This window comes from Nannobrachium achirus (assembly GCF_963921795.1).
Source record: "Nannobrachium achirus genome assembly, chromosome: 9".
In the NCBI taxonomy this organism is placed as follows: Eukaryota; Metazoa; Chordata; class Actinopteri; order Myctophiformes; family Myctophidae; genus Nannobrachium; species Nannobrachium achirus.
In genome coordinates, this window is record NC_137818.1 from 65,158,332 (window position 1) to 65,179,202 (window position 20,871).

Below are 20,871 nucleotides of genomic sequence, written 5' to 3' on the forward strand. Positions count from 1 at the left end.
TCAATATTTTGAAATGGGGGTCCATAGCCAAATACATATCATTTTGGGGGTCCTTGACATGAAAAAGTTTGAGCACCATTGACATAGTAGTCTCTCAAGAACAGAGTAACTGAGCTCCAGTTAACTCATTAACTGCCAAAAACGTGAATCCCTTAAAAATCCCGTTGTACCACCCTGCCACGCCCGTGAATCCCGTGAATAAAAAAAAAAAAAAAAAAAAAAATCTTTTTTTTTTTTTTTTTCAAAAATTTTTTTTTGGACCCCAAAAACGTTAGTAGGCATGATAGCGATCGCGAAATTGCTTGTTTAACCCCCATACAACCCCCATACAACTCAGGTAGCAGACCTCCAAGCTCACAACAGTGTAAAACATAATGGCTGCTATCTCATGAATGCCTGAACGGATTTCCATTCGGATTTTTTTTTTTTGAAAGCTGTGAGCAATGTGGACACACGTGGTGCATTATCTAGGCATGGGTGTGCATGATCCGTGCACTATGAATTACATGGAAGTCTATGGAGACGAATGGCAGTTAAAGAGTACGAAGGTATTGTTAAATGGCAGCATATGAGTTAAGTGAAAAGGACCTTTTCTTTGACGATGGCTGCCCAGATTGCTGACATAGAAACATTTTTTTTTTTCAAACAAAAACCTTAGAAGGATTCAAAAGACACTTATGGAATCAGGTCAATTTCAAATGTTCACGATTTTTCAAAAATAGCAGATCTACAAGCTCACGGCGCGGCACTCGGTGCCGCGCTGTGAGCTTGTATATCTGCTATTTTTCAATAGTTAAAGCATAACATAATGATACACAATAATGTGTGCCCGTTCTGAATGAATTAACTGCGGTTCTCTGACAGCAGACTCACAATCACTCTAATTGTGTGGGTTGGGAAGTCTCCAAGCTGCCATTAACACTTTGCTTGAACCAAACGTCGCTCTCATATGCAGATGTTTGGACATGTTTGATATGTTTGTGTCGTTCCGTTGCTGCTACGGTATTGAAACTGCTTTGTTTGTGTTTGCCTCTCTGTGCTGTGTTGACGTGTTCTTTTTTTCTCCTGCTATTTCTTCACTGTTCACTTTCTTTTGCTCCTTTCGCTCTTATCTTCTCCTTCATTCGTGTTACTTCCTTCTTCATTAACAATTGGCATATGCAAGGAGTCGAGATGACCTGTGATAGGACCCCATATGTAGCCTATTTGAATGTTGCTAGCCTTCCACTCCCTCCCTCCCTTCCAGTGTTGATTTGAGCAAATTTTGAATTAGTTTTAGGGTTAGGGTTAGGGTAATTTTAGTCACCTGAAAAGAAAAAACAGTCGACTAAATATATGATTTTAGGCGACTAAATCTATAGTTGATTTAGTCAACTGCAGAATTGTATTTTGGCAGGCCTTGATGGCATCGTAATGGCGTCTGCGACGTGTTGTGAGCTTGTAGATCTGCTCTTTTCAGCATGCAACGCCTGAGAGCAACCAAACATAAAATGCCTCTTCTCCACCCCTAACGTTTTAGTCTAGTTTTTATTTTGTTGACGAAATTGTCAATATATTTAGTCTTAGTTTTAGTCATCACAGCTTAGTTTTTATTTCGTTTTTATCGTCAGTGAAAAAAACAAACAAAAATTTTCCGTCATAGTTTTAGTCGACAAAATCAACACTGACTCACTCCCTCCCTTTCTCACTTCCAGTTGCTCCCCATTCCACTCATGTGTCATTAAGAACATTTAGAGACGAGCCGAGCTGCATATCCAGTACCACTTAAACCCCCTATAACTGATAAAAGGCACTTAATATACATACTTGATACAGTCTTTTTTTCACTCTATCAAATGTCTTTGCCAAAAAATAGCCGATCTACAAGCTCACAATCCGTCGCGTTGTGAGCTTGTAGACCTGCTATTTTTAGGCTATAATGTTCCGCCCCAGGATAATCTATTTTGATTAATCGCGATAATATCGTAAATCAAAATTTTCATATCATCGTCCCATCCCTATAGTACATAACGTCACTTGGCAGGTGGAAACCATTTAATGTCCAAAAAAACATTACTCAAGAGATACAGGGTTTCTGCCCGGCGACAGAGACGATAAACATCATTGATAGACGGTCCAGTCACATGGGTCAAGCTGCACAAGGCTGTTGTGATGCTGCTGGAGTTTGCCCTGGTGACCCTAGCATGCAGGTTACTCATTAAACCCTCCGGCCCTAAACGCGGCCTCACAGCCAGGGATGTCGCACCACATTCTGGGCCCTGGGTGCAAGGATTCACTCACATTTTGTGCTTTTAACTATTGAAAAACAGCAGGTATACAAGCTCACAGCGAGCTTGTAGATCTGCTATTTTTGAAAAATAGAGAACATTTGTGCAAGTTTGAATGTTTCAAATCCTTCTAAGGTTTTTTGAAATAACCTATGTTTCTATGTCAGTGGTGCTTGAATCTTTTCATGTGAAAGACCCCCAAAATGATATGTATTTGGCCACGGACCCCCATCTCAAAATATTTAGTTCCAGGGACCCCCCCGGAAGCGTTACAAATGTTCGCTTAAAAAATACGTACATTCCAAGATTCGCACACATTTTCACGACTTTTCAAAAACAGCAGATCTGCAAGCTCGCAGCGCGGCAATAGCTAAAATAATTAAAGCCCCTCCACCTTGGGCCCTAAGTCTCACTTTCCCCCCCTTGTGACGCCCCTGCTCACAGTCAGACAACATCGCCGCCGCTATCACAAGCAGACCTGCTTGGAGAGATAGACCACGGGGTGTTCGAACGCACGGGGAACACGCAAAGGCAGAATGGGAGAAAGTCGATCGGTAGCCGCCGAACGACCAAAGCACAAAGGGAGACGCAAAGAGGCGGAGTGGTGATTAAACGTTTTAAGGAAGGAGACGTGGCGTGGAGCGGCGTGATCTGCAAGTGGGGCTCTGGACCTTTGGACCGTGGGGTGTTGTTTGGTGTTTTTGGGTGGCGTGGGGAGGGTTGAGGGTTGTGGGTTGTGGCGTCTTCAACGGCGGGTGAATTTGGCTGGGAAATGGAGAGAGGTCACTCTGTAAAGGTCAGTAGAAGCTGCTGCCGTTACTGTTATTGTTTGCTTTTCATTACGGATCACTATTGTCCGTCTTATTCACGTTGTTTTTAGTAACATTAGTCAAGTCTCCTTTACGGCCTCCGTTACTTTATGCTTGATATTTCTTTCCTGTTTTCCGCGGTTGTGGTTTATTTATTTTTTGTTACCCAAGTAAAGATCCCCAGGTTTCTGATTTGACACCCCAGGGTCTATATGTCTCATAGAAGAATAGGAAGACCCACCTCCATCCACTGCAGCTGTTAGTTATATTGTGTTACTACATGGCTTGGTTGAATGATAGATTCTGATTGGTTAATCAGATTTTTCAATAGAGGGTGAATGTGAATGGCATATCGAGTAGCAAAGTGAGTTTAACGTCATTTAATGTCGTTTAATACAATCAGACAGAACCTTTCTGTTTGGATGTGTGGGCTTTTAATTACACTTTTGAGTTATTTGTATTATCCAATTTACAATACTTTTACTTCTACTCCACTACATCTCAGATCCAAATATGGTACTTTTACTCCACTACATGTATTAGAAAACTTCAGTTACTAGTTACTTTGCAGATATAAATTATACTATTATAAAACACACATTAACCACTTAAGCCCTATTTTATACCTTGGCTATTTGAAAATATCGCGATAGTGAGCTTGTAGATCTGCTATCTTCAAACATTTTGTACTTTTCTTTTGGTACTTTGAGTACTTTTTCCACCACTGCACTCAGTAGGCGTTCCCGCATAACTTCCGGGATGATGTCACGTGCATACTAGGGCATTCACCAAATATTCTAATATTCGAAGAGGCGTTGTGAGCATGTAGATCGGCTATTTTCACAATGTTCGCCTCTTGCTTACTTAACCCATTTAGGCCTAGAATTATTGACTGCTTTAACCAGTGAAAAATAGCAGATATACAAGCTCACAGCGCGGCACCGAGTGCCGCGCTGCGAGCTTGTAGATCTGCTATTTTTGAAAAAGTCGTGAAAATGTGTGCAAATCTTTGAATATGTGTATTTTCAAAGCGAACGTTTGTAACTCAAATTTTGCTTCTGGGTGGTCCCTGGAACTAGATATTTTGAATATGGGGGTCCGTGGCCAAATAAATATCATTTTGGGGGTCCTTCACATGAAAAGGTTTGAGAACCACTGACATAGTAGTCTCTCAAGAACAGACTAACTGAGCTCCAGTTAAGTGAAAAGGACCTTTTCTTTGACGATGGCTGGCCAGATTGCTGACATAGAAACATAGGTTTTTCAAATAACTTTAGAAGGATTCAAAAGACACTTATGTAATCGGGTCAAAAATCTAATTTTCACGATTTTTCAAAAATAGCAGATCTACAAGCTCGCAGCGCGGCACTCGGTGCCGCGCTGTGAGCTTGTATATCTGCTATTTTTCAATAGTTAAAGCATAAAATATTGCGTCATAATGTGTTCAGGCCTAAATGGGTTAATATTTGACAGTTTGGCCAGGCCAGTCCTGTCGAATATTCGACTATTCGAATACTTTGAGGTCGAATACTAAAAATCACTATTCGTGAATGCCCTAGTGCATACCCTCTGTAAAGACCGCCGCTATCAATAACAGGCCACTGCAGAGCAGACAACTCACCTGAATAAACCAATTAATTAATCAATCCGCAGTGCTTGGGGTCTTCTCCCTATTCAACAAGGCCAGCCATGTAAACAAACACACAAAATGTCATTTCACAGCAAAACAGTACAACGAGTACCAAAACTTGATTGGGAAAACATTTGAGGTGATGATGAATATAGGCAATGCGGTGACATAATACTGATTAATATTTGATCAACATTTCCTACTGGAGACTTTGTTGAGCTGGACACACCTGGCATAATCAAATAGAATTGCTGTCTTTTCCGTAAGCCAAGGGTCTTCTTCAACAGGGGGTCCGGGACCCCCAGAGGGGGTCCTCAGAGTTACTACAGGGGGTCCTCCAAATCTTTGTATGATAGAAACCTTTTTTTTCTCCTTTTTTTATATTAACCACGTCCATATTCTGAGAACTTAGCCAAACATAGCAGATCTACAAGCTCGCAGCACGGCACTCGTGCTGTGAGCTTGTAGATCTACTATTTTGTAACAGTTCAAGCATGAAATAATAGTTAAAGTCGTGACACAGATATGCGTACCGGGTCTGGGTTAACACACTACTTCTCACACAGATTGGCTAAAAAGTTCATTAGAACAAGTTCAGGGTTGCAGCTTTAAACTCAGCGACTGAGAGTGGATGCTCTTGGGTCCATTTGGTTACGTTTACACTCCCAGAGCTGAATCAACACTGAGGATTTTCTCTTTGTTTGTTGTGATTGCTGCAGCCACTCTACATAAGTGATTGGCAAACTCAAGTATAGTGTGTTTTGCGGGGGTGCTGCTTTGAGTTATAGTGTGTGACGTTTGTGTGTGTGTGTGTGTGTGCGTGTGTGCGTGTGTGCGTGCGTGCGTGCATTAGATAAGGGTTTTCCACAGTTCATGGCCGTGTCGTTATTGTGTGCCAACGCACGGTTTATGGTGGAGTTTGTTTTGATGGACAGAGAGAGAGAGAGAGAGAGAGAGAGAGAGAGAGAGAGAGAGAGAGAGAGAGAGAGAGACTGAGACATCCTGTTCTGTTTATGCCATACATACAATATCACCACATCTGAGAGAGATAGATAAAGAGAGAGAGAGAGAGAGAGAGAGAGAGAGAGATGTGGTATATCGTCGTTGTCGGGTGGAAATCTCGTATCTCCAAAGTTTCAAATTTGTATGTCTTTTTCACAAAGCAAAGCCCTGCTTCATCGTACAAGGCCGTCGCACAAAGGTAGTGAAAACAGCAGATCTACAAGCGCACCGAGGCGTTGTGTGCTTGTAGATCGGCTGTTTTCACTAGTTTAAATCGTTTTTAAAATGATAAATGCAAAACGAATGGTTTTGGACATACAAGGTTTCCACCTGACGATATAGTATATCGCCGTTGCGTCACAGATAAGGTCCGTTGGTGATATATGTTTGGACTCCATATACCATGACCATGTGTTATTGCTTTTATAAAATGTTCTCAATATGTGGCTAAATGAAAACCATAGACATGTATCCCAAATTACAACAAGCTTCACGATCAGAGCAATTTCTACGAGAACATTGTCAAGAACGTTGATATAACGTCTTATTGTGTGGCTCTTGTCCATTGAAGTCTCTGTTTTTTTCAACCCTTTTCAAAACCAACGTCCATTATTTATTCGGCATTGGAGCCACAGACCGCCGTTACCCTCTCAGACCCAAGACGTAGAATATATATGTGTTATCGTTGGCTAAGGTCTTGTCCACAATTCACAATGCTGTATTGCTGTGTTGCCATAGGAGAGACAACAGGCACATGTTGATCAAAATAACAATTCTTCCACATGGCAGTCACAATTATTACATACTCGTCTAATCGCGATTATTTTTCATAATCGTCATAATCGTTTCCATGTTGAAAAATGTTCATATATTTGAAAAAAAAAGTCAAAAATAGTGGAAATAGCAGACAACGCGTTGCATCGCAACATGTGAGCTTGTAGATCTGCTATTTCCACTATCAATGTTCTTTTTTAAGTATAAAGTTGTCAAATATGTCAGTCATTTCTTTGTATATTTAGGTCAGGGGTCTTCAACGTTTTCAGGCCAAGGACCCCTTTGTTGAGAAAGAGATGAAGCAGGGACCCCCACAACCTTTTCATAGATTCCATATAGTTGCATTGTTTGACAGCACAATCATCAGTGTATTTTGGATTCATGTCAATTTGTGTTTTCAGATATTTAACCACTTGAACCATCAATACTTAATAAACTTGACCTTTCACTCTGTACTTAGTCTGCTCTTTTCCCCCTCTACACCAAAGCTCTTTGGTGTAGAGGTGTTGTGAGCTTGTAGATCGTCTATTTTCGGCTAAAGTTCTCTGAATATGAACGCTATAGGGTTTAAGTGGTTAATATAAAAAAGGAGAACAAATTGGAGGACCCCCTGTCGTAACTCTGAGGACCCCTTAGGGGTCCCGGACCCCCTGTTGAAGACCGCGGATTTAGGTTATGTGTCATATCTGCCGTGGTTACCACAACTCTAATGTCATTTAGCTGGTTGACCACCTGGAACCCCTCAAGGACCACCGGTGGTCCCCGGACCACTGGTTGAGGTTGAGAACCACTGGGCTTATACTCCATCTTATGGAAAAGGTGGGAGGGGAAAGAGGGGGTCCCTGTCTTGCTCAGGGACACGTAGACAAGGGCGGGGCCGGGAACTGGACGGCAACCTTCTGATTTACCAGACTCTCTCTCTCTCTCTCTCTCTCTCTCTCTCTCTCTCTCTCTCTCTCTCTCTCTCCACTAATAAACTAGGGGCCGTTATCTCCCTGTTATCTTGAGCGAGCGGCCAGCACCGAGTGCCGCGCTGCGAGCTTGTAGATCTGCTATTTTGAAAAATTGTGAAAGTCTTTGGATATTTCAAATCCTTCTAAGGGTTTTTGAAAAACCTATGTTTCTATGTCAGTGGTGATCAAAATGTTCATGTCAAGGACCCCCAAAATGATATGTATTTGGCCACGGACCCCCATCTCAAAATATTTAGTTCCAGGGACCCCCCAGAAGCAAAATTGTTGTTACAAATATTCACTTTAAAAATACATATATTGGGCCCTGGTAACTCAGTCACACTAATTTGTCTTAGGAATTCGACAAATGCAACAAAATATTATTGAACTCAAGTCTCCCTGGCGTGAGTAATCAATAGAAAATTTTGGGGGTGAACTACTCCTTTAACAACTTACCGTGAGCCCTGTTTTATACCTTGTCCTACGATGTTACATGTTGCAGTGGTGTTCAAGTGGTTAAACTGCCTCTGCTCTGCAGCTGTCCGCGCGCACGGTGCACGCACGTGTGGCACGCACACACAAAACACTTTGTGCTTGCTTCCTGGCTGAGAAACTACACGCATGAAAGATTCTGTTGACAACATTGTTGTTTTGACCATTGTTGTTTTGTTGACAACGAAACTGCTCAAATAACTGCATCAATGCAGTTATTTGAACAGTTTCATTATGGTGTGTTCATTGTATGCCACTAATAAGAGTGTAAGCCCAATAATACAGTGTAATAATATACACCAACACAGAGGAATAGCCATTTATTGTCACAGTCACATTTCTGTTTACCTTTTGGGTTTTGTATACAAAATTGCACAGGGCAAGATCCATATTTCATAGGCTGTTATTACCTTCACATGAATGTATTAAAACTATTTTGTAGGCCTACCTATCATAATGGAAAAGTCATTCAACAGGGACACTTTATTTCATTTTCAGATGTTAACCTAATACGCTATGGGCAAAAACAAAGCCACGTTTCCATGCAATTCTTTTTTTGTGCTTCAGGGAGGGATGCACATGACTGACCAAAGTCAAAAATTGAAAAAATCCACTCAGATTTGTCTAGAGCAGCGGTTCTCAACCTTTTCAGGCCACAACCCCCAAAATAATCATATTTTAACTGGGGACCCCCCCCCCCCCACCCTGATGAGCACTAAGAGTAGAGCCAATACATTTTGTATGACGCGCTTCTATTGTGAAAATAGCAGATCTACATGCTCACAAAGCTTGTAGATAGGCTATTTTCACAATAGAAGCCTCTAATATGTGACAATTTGGCCAAAGTTTAATTGGTCATTTTAGAGACATTAAAAAGGCCTTAACCTGTCTGGTGCCAACCCCGAGTTTCCTGAGTTTGGGCCGTTTTTGAAAAAAATAAATCTTTTCTTTTTTTTCAAAAATGTTTTCTGGACCTAAAAAATGTATTAGGCATGATCGCAATCGCGAAATTGCATGTTTAACCCCCATACCAACCCCATCTTTCAAACATGGCAGCCATGTTTGTTTACATTTGAAGAAAACATAATGGCTGCTTTCTCATGAATGCCTGAACGGATTTCCAAGCAGATTTTTTTGTTTGAAAGCTGTGAACAGCGTGCACACTCGTGCATGATTAGGCATGGGCGTGCATGATCCGTGCACTATGAATTACATGGAAGTCTATGGAGACCATGGCAACTTGGACCTTCAAAGAGATTTAATTGATAGCAACATAAGTGTTAAACTGTCACTTTAGAAATGTGCATAAACCCTCTATACACTTAAACGTTATGTCGGTCCGTTTACTGTTGAGAGAGAAAACAATGTCCACATGCGTATGGCGCTCATGAGTTCCAAATGTCCAAGTGTCTACTCCACACAGTCACTGCACGAAAACCACCCGAAAACCTGTCAGGCCCAGCACATGTATGCACAGCACAACCTTTAGTGTTATTCCATCTAAACCACATGGACCCTTATGGGTCTGTAACTCCCCGGAGTTAAAATAACACTCCACAATTTTACAGTGCGGTCAGTGTTTATACATCAACGCAATGTACACCAAGTCACTCCTCTCTCTCTCTCTCTCTCTCTCTCTCTCTCTCTCTCTCTCTCTCAGTCTCTCTTTGTCTTTCTTTGTTCTCTTCTTCCTTCACACACACACGCGCACGCACACACACACACACACGCACACTCATTCTTTCAACTCTCACACTCTCCTACTCCTCGCTCGTCGCAGCCCTAAAAACCAAAGTTTTCATTTTGAATGCTAGGAATCCCTTCTCTGCCTCTCTCTCTCTCTCTCTCTCTGCTCTGCTATGCTGCTCTCCTTGCGAAGGGCCTCCCTTGACAAAATTTAAGGCCTCATGTACGGCTCTAAATGACAGCCTAACCCCCCCCAACCCCCCCCCCCCCCCCCCCCCCCAAACCCTCCACCCACCCACTCCTCCTCCTCCTTGTCCGGCTGCCAGCAGTACTAGCGGTCTCTCGGTTTTCATCCGTTGCCGAGAAAGCGGGGTCTAAAGTTCAGCGCCGCTACGCCTTGGTGGATCACGGCCCGACAGTGGAAACACATTGGGACAAGGTTTTCTAGAGAATACGCTTTATTATTTTTATTCTTTTCCTGACACACATTTCGCGCAGCGGTAGCTTCGCAGCAAAGTCAGAGAGACAAACCCAGGAACGATCTGGATGATGCAATCGTTGAAAAAAAGACGAAAAAAAAAAAGAAATGTTGATTAGATTCACAATCAAACAGTTATTGATTGATTGATTGACTGATTGAAAAATGTATTAGAAGTTTGCATTAGAAAAAAATACAGTTTCATGACAGCACAAATCACTGGTACAAGGTCTACTAAAAGGAGATCCTGGAAAGCCAAGGCTTATTTCCACAGGAACCACACTTTATGTATCTCATATAACATTGAAAGACAGACCGATAGAACATAGTACTTTATCTAGGATAACATCAATTTCAAAAGCAGAAAAAAACACATCAAATACAATGGCAAAAAAGCAGGGTGGGGGCTTAGTCTATTTACAAGTCACGAGTAGCAGCCGCCTGAAGGTGACTTTTCATACCGATTTTGAAGGAGGAGATTCAGAATCAGAATTGCAGCTTGGGTTTCGGTTCTAGGAAATGTGAGTTATAATTACAATACTCCGTACAGTGTGTGTGTGTGTGTGTGTGTGTGTGTGTGTGTGTGTGTGTGTGTGTGTGTGTGTGTGTGTGTGTGTGTGTGTGTGTGTGTGTGTGTGTGTGTGTGTGTGTGTGTACAGTGTGTGTGTTTTCAATAACATCCCAGTGGGGCACAACACAAGGTGATGCTTTCTCACTCTCCCTCTAATCTGATGAGCGTGGGGATAGCATTTCATGTGCTGGAACTTTTCAACTTCCCATGCCCACATTGTAGTTTCTGCCAGTGGTGTAAAGTAAATAAGTACATTTACTTAAGTACTGTACTTAATTACAATTTTGAGGTAATTGTACTTTACTTGAATGTTTCCAATTTCTAATACTTTTACTTCTACTCTACATCTCTACACTCTACACTACATCTCGGATCCAAATATTGTACTTTTACTCCACTACATTTATTTGAAAACTTTAGTTACTAGTTACTTTGCAGATATAACTTATGATATTATGACACATACATAAACCACTTTAGCCCTGTTGTATACCTTGGCTATTTGAAAATAGCCGATCTACAAGCTACGAGCTTGTAGATCTGCTATTTTCAAACCTTTTGTACTTTAAAATGTGGTACTTTAAGTACATTTTGATGCCAATACTTTTATACTTTTTACTCAAGTACAATTTGTATTCCAGACATTTACTTGTAATGGAGTATTTCTATATTGCAGTATTGATACGTTTACTTAAAGGAAAATTCCAGAATAAAACATATTAATCCTTAATCAGCCTTTTATCACGTCTGTACATACCTGGTATGATGGATTTTTATCATAGTCCTTCCAGTTTTTACTTCTCCTGGACTCCTCAGATCTCTCTCCCACAGCCAAAACGGCGGTCATTTGTGGTCCTCCAAAAGCGCTAATTTTCACCGCTGCAAAGTTACTTTTTTCTTCATAAATCTGCTATTTATAGTTCCAAGACAGCCAGTAATCCACTGTTTTATCGCGGGTTGAGGGAAATGGCCGTTGTTGACATGATCCCAATAGTACTCACAGAAGAAGAATGAAGTCTCGCGTCTCGCGTGATTACCGCGTTTCCTTTAGCTTTTTCTTTAGCGCAAAAGAAAGCTTTCTCCTGGAGTTATTACAGCCAGTATGTACACAACAAGGCATCGTGGTATATATATAAAAAATAAGAAAGCAGAAGAATATAATCTAGTTAGTCTATTGATCGCTAGAATCTAGTAATATGACTGAGAAGGATTCATAACAAAGCATTTTAACGGACTTCCTGTAGTCATAAGGTAATTCTATTACCTTTATTTATTTTATTTTTTCCTCAATACATTTCTTCAGGTAGGTAAAAATTACCTCATGACCACAGAAACGTGTCTTTCATGAGGTACTTTTTATCTAACGTTTATTTGGTGAGGCATTGCAGAATGTCTTGAGGAAAATACGATTATTTTGTGATTATATTGTAGCCTACATTGTTTACAAATAATAATACACGTCAAAGTTATTTTATAAGTAATTCCATAAATAAATAATAAATAAAATCGAAGAAATGTATTGAGGAAAAAATAAAATAAATAAAGGTAATAGAATTACCTTATGACTACAGGAAGTCCGTTAAAATGCTTTGTTATGAATCCTTCTCAGTCATATTACTAGATTCTAGCGATCAATAGACTAACTAGATTATATTCTTCTGCTTTCTTATTTTTTATATATATACCACGATGCCTTGTTGTGTACATACTGGCTGTAATAACTCCAGGAGAAAGCTTTCTTTTGCGCTAAAGAAAAAGCTAAAGGAAACGCGGTAATCACGCGAGACGCGAGACTTCATTCTTCTTCTGTGAGTACTATTGGGATCATGTCAACAACGGCCATTTCCCTCAACCCGCGATAAAACAGTGGATTACTGGCTCTCTTGGAACTATAAATAGCAGATTTATGAAGAAAAAAGTAACTTTGCAGCGGTGAAAATTAGCGCTTTTGGAGAACCACAATTGACCGCCGTTTTGGCTGTGGGAGAGAGATCTGAGGAGTCCAGGAGAAGTAAAAACTGGAAGGACTATGATAAAAATCCATCATACCAGGTATGTACAGACGTGATAAAAGGCTGATTAAGGATTAATATGTTTTATTCTGGAATTTTCCTTTAAAGGGGAAGACCATCCATTTTCAATATTGAACTATGTCATTAACATACCTAAACATATACATAAAAAATTGTTCCCCCTCTACTGTGTTGCCTAGAACTGGAGGATTGATTTTGGGGTTTGTATTGTAAAGTACAATGTGTGATGTCATCAAGTTGTAATTTGCTGTACAAACCCCAAAATCAATCCTCCAGTTCTAGGCAACACAGAAGAGGGGGGACTTTTTTTATTTTATTTCCACACAACTCCTCTAAGGTATATTAATGACATAGTTCAATATTGAAAATGGGTGGTCTTCCGACTCTTCCCCTTTAAGTAAGGAATATGGGTACTTTTTCCACCACTGTGCGCGCCTGTGTGTGCATGTGCTGCTGTAACGTGTGTGTGTGTGTGTGTGTGTGTGTGTGTGTGTGTGTGTGTGTGCGTGTGTGTGTGCGTGTGCTGCTGTAACTTGTGCTGTATGTGTGTGTATGTGTGTGTGTGTGTGTGTGTGTGTGTGTGCTTCTGTAACGTGTGTGTGCTGTGCTGTGTGTGTGTGTGCGGTACAGATAAAGCGTGCTGCTGACTAACAGTATCCAGATAAAACACGTGTTGTGTCTTTGTGTGTGTTTGTAGATCTGAGAGAAAGATGAGGGCGAGCATGTCAGTAACAAGACTATATTTAGCCCCGATGCAAAGAAAGCTGTAGCAGTGCGGAGTACTCCAAGCAGGGGCGTCGCACCAAACTCTGGGCCCTGGGTGCAAGGACTCACTGCGTTGTCTTGTGCTTTAACCATTGAAAAATAGCAGATCTACAAGCTCACAGCGCGGCACTCGAGCTTGTATATCTGCTATTTTTCAATAGCTAAAGTATAACCTAATGAAGGCCCCTCCACATTGGGCCCTAGTAACTCAGTCCCACTTTCCCCCCCCTTGTGACGCCCCTGACTCAAAGCACAGCATGTTGTCAAGATGTTTGACAGAGATAGGGGCTGTACTACTGGCCTTTCAGTATGAGAGCCTGTAGATACGTTTATTGATGTTTTTAACGTGTGTGTACGTGTGTGTGCGTGCGTCGTCAGAGGAATAGTGTGTGCGATGTGAATTCATTTGTCAGTGTTTGTTTGAGGAGAAGCATGCTATTATGAGAATTCTTTCCGAATGACAATTGTTTATTTGTCGTGTTTTCACCAGGAATTTGCTGCACGCACACACACACACACACACACACACACACACACACACACACACACACACACACACACACACACACACACACACGCACACACACACTTGAAATATTGTGGAATATTTCTTGACAGCAAAAATGTATACATTCTCCACAGTCGGGGGCATTCACGGGACAGACTAAATGCCCCCATTGGCATTGGATGTTAGGGGCTTTGTACGCCCAGGTGTTTTTTTCCTAAGCTTTTTCCCACGTTTTTAATTGTTTTAAAATGAGAGTGCTGTGTATTTACACTCTGCTGGAAACGCAGCTGTGAGTTTATTCTGTGTTGAGCTGTGCATGTCTCGTCTGGTCGCGGAGAGTTGAAAAATGTTCAACTTTATTCAATTTTTTTCAACATTCAACTCATTCGCTGCTTTTTTTAAAAATCTCTTTGTAGTTCCAGGATGCCCCCAGTCTCCATAGACTTCCATGTAATTCATACTGCACAGATCATGCACACCCATGACTAGATCATGCACCACGTGTGTGCACGCTGTTCACAGCTTTCAAACCAAAAAAAATCCGCTTGGAAATCCGTTCAGGCATTCATGATATAGTAGCCATTATGTTTTCTTCACATGTAAACAAACATGGCTTTCCTGTTTGAAAGATGGGGTTGGTATGGGGGTTAAACGTGCAATTTCGCCATCGCGCCTAGTACATTTTTGGACGTCCAAAAAACTATTTTTTCAAAAACTGGAAACTCGTGGCAAAGCATTGAATGAGTTAAACGGTACCAAATAAGGTATGCAAGGGCATAAATTAAAGTATGAATGCAGATTGCGGACCATATTGAGTTCTATCAGAGCTGATGGAAATTGACTCGCGTTAGTCTGTGAAACACCTTGACCTTGAGAAACCCAGGCAGTGATTTAAGCTTTCTGAGCAGCGGTGCAGCCGGTCAGCCCGCCTGCACATTCTGTCGGTCGCTCCTCACCTTTTGATGTGTGCTGATTTACCACCAGTTACCAGACTTGCACAGAAACCACTGCAACATCTGTTGAAATCCGCCCCGGAACGCTTAAACTTTTACAATTTACAATGTAAGCACTTAGTGGACGCTCTCGTCCCAGGGCGACTTGTAAAGTGTGAGATTAGAATAAACGCAGTGAAACCCCTATAGTCAACAAAATGACACTGTAAATGGTCACGTAAGTACAGTGCAAAAAAAAAAGAAAAACAGGAATTGGGTTGCGGGGCTAATTAATGCACATTTAAAGGACAACTTTAGTTTTTTACAACAAGATACCCAAGATACAACGCAACCTTTCATGGTTGGATGTGACTTATGGGGGCTAGAAGTGTTACTGTAAATAGCAACAAAGAAACTGCTGGCTTATTGTGTCTAAAAAGACATATTTAGCCACTTGTACACATGCCCCCATGCGTACGCATGCCCCACATTTTAGCACGGTAAACACAATAAAACGATAGAACGAAGCGAATGAAAACATTTTAACACTTACCTTTTCTTTTCCCTAATTACAATCTAAAATATGAACCCTTGTTGTAAAAAAAACAAAGTTGTCCTTTAAATGTCGACGTGACGTGGGCCAACGTTTCTTTTTTAGGCTAAAATAGGTTGTCGAAGGACACGCTACTTTTTTTTGCCAAGAGCGCATACTGTAAATGAAGCTCTAAAATTCCTGTTTTCATTGCACCCTTAAGGGTCCATTTTGGTTCCATGTTGTGCTCTTTTTGTGAGCTGACATTAACACTAAGGATGTGATTGTGTGTGTACTAGTAGGCTGGCTGGGCAGCTCGTACTACAGTACAGGAGTGTACAGTAATTTGTGGCGTTAGCTTGGCTGTCAGCAGTAGAGCCGTGAGGCCCACTGAAAGGCAGCTGGGTTGTAAAAAGTAGGCCATGCCCCCCGATGCGTCGCCTATAGACTCAACCCCTTCTATATCGGAATCTGCTCCATTTCCTACGGCGTAGTGTGGGGTTCTCCTTTTGGTACGGGCGGCCGGGCCCCGTGGAGGATTGAAAAAAAAAAAAAAACTGTCCCGGGCAAACCGTTGTGAGGACATCCAGAGGAGGAAACAGGGGCGTCAATTGGGTATGGCAGGGGTATGATATATATATAGATAGATAGATAGATAGATAGATAGATAGATAGATACCTTTATTATCCCAATCAGTTGCCCAGAGGCAGCACAGCAGTATAAGGTTATTTACAAAGTTACAGAGAAGTTAGAAAAAGATAAAAGAAAAACAAGAATGCAGAAATATGCAGCTGCCATACCCTGGGTCCAGGGGGGAGAATAAAAGTTACTTTTAAAATATAAATCCATGAATGTCTCTTTGTCTATCTGTGCTGGTTATGTTATTACATTACATTAAAATAACTTTAAAATGTAACAACATGGTCACTTTAACAAGCTGGTATTATAATTATATTCTCCACACTTGTATTCTCCTCATCTTGACAAGATGGTATATTCCCAGATTCCGCAGGTCAGCTGCACAGGTGCAATGCATTATTGTTTGTGGCACGTTTACTATTTTATGCCAAGTTTAGCTGCACTTGAACAAACCGTAGAAACGGTGGAAAAATAGAATGTACTTCTTAAAATAAATGTATCGTTCCTGTTGCTAAGGTATGGCAACATGACTGGTGGCGCGCGTGCAAGACACCAGTCATGTTGCCATACCTTTGCTTTTTTCTGAACTGACGCCACTGGGAGGAAAGGTTTCGGGCGACCGGGGTGGGGTTGAGGAGACACGAGGGGAGGAGGGGAAGGGGTGTAAAGAATTGGTTCCAGAGAGAGAGAGAGAGAGAGAGAGAGGGAGAGAGGGAGAGAGAGAGAGGGAGAGAGAGAGAGAGAGAGAGAGAGAGAGAGTGAGAGAGAGAGAGAGACCCTGGAATGGTTTAGCCATTGGCATTCATGTGGGGAAAAATACAGTTCCATATGTTAGGGTTGTTTCACAGCGATGGAGGAAGTACTTCTCGGACGTTTTAGAAGTACAAATGTTATTGGCATCAAAGGATACTCTTGGAGTAGCAATTGTACAAGTACTCGTTATGCAGAATGTTAGCCTTCCACAGTAATGTTATTGGATTGTAATTAGCGACGTGCTAAATGTGTTCATCTCTTTATCACATTTAGGCCTAGAATTATTGAATGCTTTAACTATTGAAAAATGGCAGATATACAAGCTCACTGCGAGCTTGTAGATCTGCTATTTTTTAAATGTTGTGAAAATGTGTGCAAATCTTTGAATATATGTCTTTTTAAAGCGAACACTCTTGTAACTCAAATTTTGCTTCTGGGGGTCCCTGGAACTAAATATTTTGAGACGTTGCCAAATACATGTCATTTTGGGGGTCCTTCACATGAAAAGGTTTGTGCACCACTGACATAGAAACACAGGTTTTAAAAAAACCTTAAAAGGATTTACAAGACACTTATAGAATCGGGTCAAAATATTCAAAGACGTGCACACATTTTCACAATCTTTCAAAAATAGCAGATCTACAAGCTCGCAGCGCACTGTAGTACCCATGGTTCTACATCATTTCAAATGGTGAATAACCCAGTGGCACATAAGGAATCTTAAACCACCATTAGGCTACTGTACACAGTAACATTTTCAGAGGTAACAACACTCTGGATTTTACTGTGTGAGGTTTGTGTACTTTCCTCGTTCTCAAATGAACAAGCGGTCATGCTATTTGCTGAGAGATCGTATGTATGGAATGTAAGCCTATAACGTTAAGAATTCCACTCTCTATTAAGTAAGCAGCAGTGTGTGTGTGTGTGTGTGTGTGTGTGTGTGTGTGTGTGTGTGTGTGTGTGTGTGTGTGTGTGTGTGTGTGTGTGTGTGTGTGTGTGTGTGTGCGCGTGTGCGTGTGCGTGCGTGTGTGCACGTGCGTGCGTCTGTGTCAACATAACTGAATGTTTTTGAGTGGGAACTTTCTCCTTTCTCTCCGAGCATGTTTTGGACGTACCGTATGTGGGTTGTATTGATGGACATCATCATAGCTTCCAGTTCATACATTGTATTCATATTTAAAAGGCATGTGTCATATGCACATTCCATACATTGAAATATTCCATATTAAGTAGCCAAGGTAAGCCTTTCGTGGGAAGCGTTGGTTTCCTGAGACATGTGGCCCATAGGTCAGCACTCTCCTGTTTCCTTAGCATGAGGCAGCTTGATATACAAGCGCACCCCTAGGACATGATGCTATGTCGCGGGCACTTACCCCCTGATCCACCCCTTGATGCTGAGTGCCGACGCGCAGGCTTTCCGAACTCTAATTCGGGGAAATGCTTTTCAGAAGATGCGGGTGACGATGTTGTAGTTGAACTGGACCTTTCGGAAGAAAAGTTTGGTGGTCGGAGACAGCATGGACAGGTCTTGAAGTTAAGGCATAAGAGCTGGTACTTAAGACAATCAAAATACAGCCCTATAGACTCTTGACAGATATAATAAAAAGCCTGTTTTTTTTTTTTTTTTTTTTTTGCTTCCTCTTCATTCAGAAGTATGATATCAGTAAATAAACCTGTATAGCGCTAGAGTGTAAATGGGAGTAGACGTTTATCCGGAGAAAACACTGAACATTGATGATGTTTGACAGTTACTGGTTATAGATAATAAAAACACGGATAACTCCCCATGACGCTTTATTCACAACTCTCTCTCTCTCTCTCTCCCACACACAGGGGCGTCACAAGGGGTGGGAAAGTGGGACTGAGTTACTGGGGCCCAAGGAGGAGGGGCCTGTCTTTAGCTATTGAAAAATGGCAGATATACAAGCTCACAGTGCGGCACCGAGTGCTGCACTGTGAGCTTGTAGATCTGCTATTTTTTAAATCGTGAAAATGTGTGCAAATCTTTGAATATATGTTCTTTTTAAGCGTTCATTTGTAACTCAAATTTTGCTTCCGGGGGGTCCCTGGAACTAAACATTTTGAGATGGGGGTCCGTGGCCAAATGCATATCATTTTGGGGGTCCTTCACATGAAAAGGTTTGAGCACCACTGACTTAGAAACATAAGTTTTTCAAAAAACCTTAGAAGGATTTGTAATATTCAGACTGCACAAATTTTCACGAATCTTCAAAAATAGCAGATCTACATATCTGCTAGTTAAAGCATAAAATGTGAGTGGATCCTTGTACCCAGGGCCCAGGATTTGGTGCGGCACCCCTGCCCACACACACACACACACACACACACACACACACACACACACACACACACACACACACACACACACACACACACACACACACACACACACGCACACACTGAGCCTATACAGTACAATGCATGTCTGTCACGCAGCATGACACTGGTTCCTCCTATACACAATAAACCCTCCCCACCACACACACACACACAGGTCCATTTGTACACTGTCCGAGCTAAAGAACTTACTTTAGTGAATAAAAGGCTATTGTGAGCCATCTGCATGGCAGAGTATGTTCATACAATGTAACCAGCACAACATCTGCTCTTCCCTCCCAGACGTTTACACCCATGGTGTCAGGCAAGTGGGGATGGGACGATAAGCGATATTATCGTTTATCGCAGGGGTCTTCAACAGGGGGTCCGCGACCCCTAGGGGGTCCGCGGAGGTACTGCAGGGGGTCCGTGAAATTATTGCTTAAAAAAAAAGATTTCAAAAAATGTTTTTTTGTTTTTTTACATTTATGTTAAAAAAATAATCATGATTCTATCCATTTTGAATAGCTTGAATACATGATTACTATGCAATTGACAGACTGTTGATATTATTGACATTGGTTCTCAGTTAATAAGTAGTATAGAAATGGTAGTGGTACGGCCCACCCTGCTCGCTGTAACTTGTACATATTTAAAATAAAAAATATGTCGTAGCCCCGACCCCCCCACCCTACGAGGTGGTAGGGTAGGGGGTCCCTGCTCCATCTTCCCATCAGTTTGGGGGTCCCCGGCCTGAAAACGTTGAAGACCCCTGGTTTATCGTGATAATAAAAACACTCGCGATAATCGTATAGTGGACATTTAATTTATCGTGATATCGTCCTCCGTCGTGCACTGGGATCAATTCAGCTTTTATTGGCCGAGCTGCATATCCGGTACCACTTAAACCCTCTATTATTGGTAAAAGGTACTTATAATTAGGGTTGGGACCCGGAACCGGTTCTTTCGGGTACCCGGTTCCGAAATTGAAGAACCAGAGCCGGTTCCATCATATTTTTATGACCGGTTCCTATAACAGTTCCTGGAATTTCTCATGAGCGTTCATTTGGCTCAGCTGTGTGCATTGCAAGCGACTGTGGTGACGTTGTGTGAGTGAGGTGGATACGCCCACTCAGAGCAGACTCTACGCCCACTGAACAGTGGGCGTAGGGGACGCTAGCCCACTGCTAGCGTCCTTCGAAACAGACGGAGCTAACGTTAGCGCAGAAGCAAATCTACTCACGAGTGTGGTTGCACTTTACAAGAGAGGGGAAAAAAGCATGCAAAGTGTCTTTGCATGCTTTTTGGATGGATTTTGATTAACGCGATAATATCGTAAATCACAATTTCTTTTGTCACAATAATCATGATATGACATTTTCATATCGTCCCATCCCTTTCAGGCATTGGTGTACAGTAACTACAGTAAGTACTGTACTTAAGTACACTTTGGAGGTATTTGTACTTTACTTGATTGTTTCCAATTTCCAATACTTTTACTCCACTACATCTCAGATCTAAATATTGTACTTTTACTCCACTACATTTATTTGAAAACTTTAGTTACTAGTTACTTTGCAGATATAAATTATAATATTATAAAACATACATAAACCACTTTAGCCCTATTTTATAGCTATAAAAAAATAGCCGATCTACAAGCTCACATCGCGACGCGTTGTGAGCTTGTAGAGCTTCTATTTTCAAAC

At 41.5% G+C, this 20,871-nt stretch overlaps 1 protein-coding gene across 1 annotated transcript in view; it reads left to right on the plus strand.

Moving 5' to 3' along the window:
* Positions 1-2,923: 2,923 nt before the first annotated feature.
* LOC308291861 (vitamin D3 receptor A) overlaps positions 2,924-20,871 on the plus strand; it is a 110,091-nt gene continuing 92,143 nt past the window's right edge. Inside the window, exon 1 of the mRNA XM_080733993.1 lies at positions 2,924-3,063. The gene's annotated coding sequence lies outside the window, so the exon portion shown is untranslated. The remainder of the gene's footprint in view (positions 3,064-20,871) is intronic.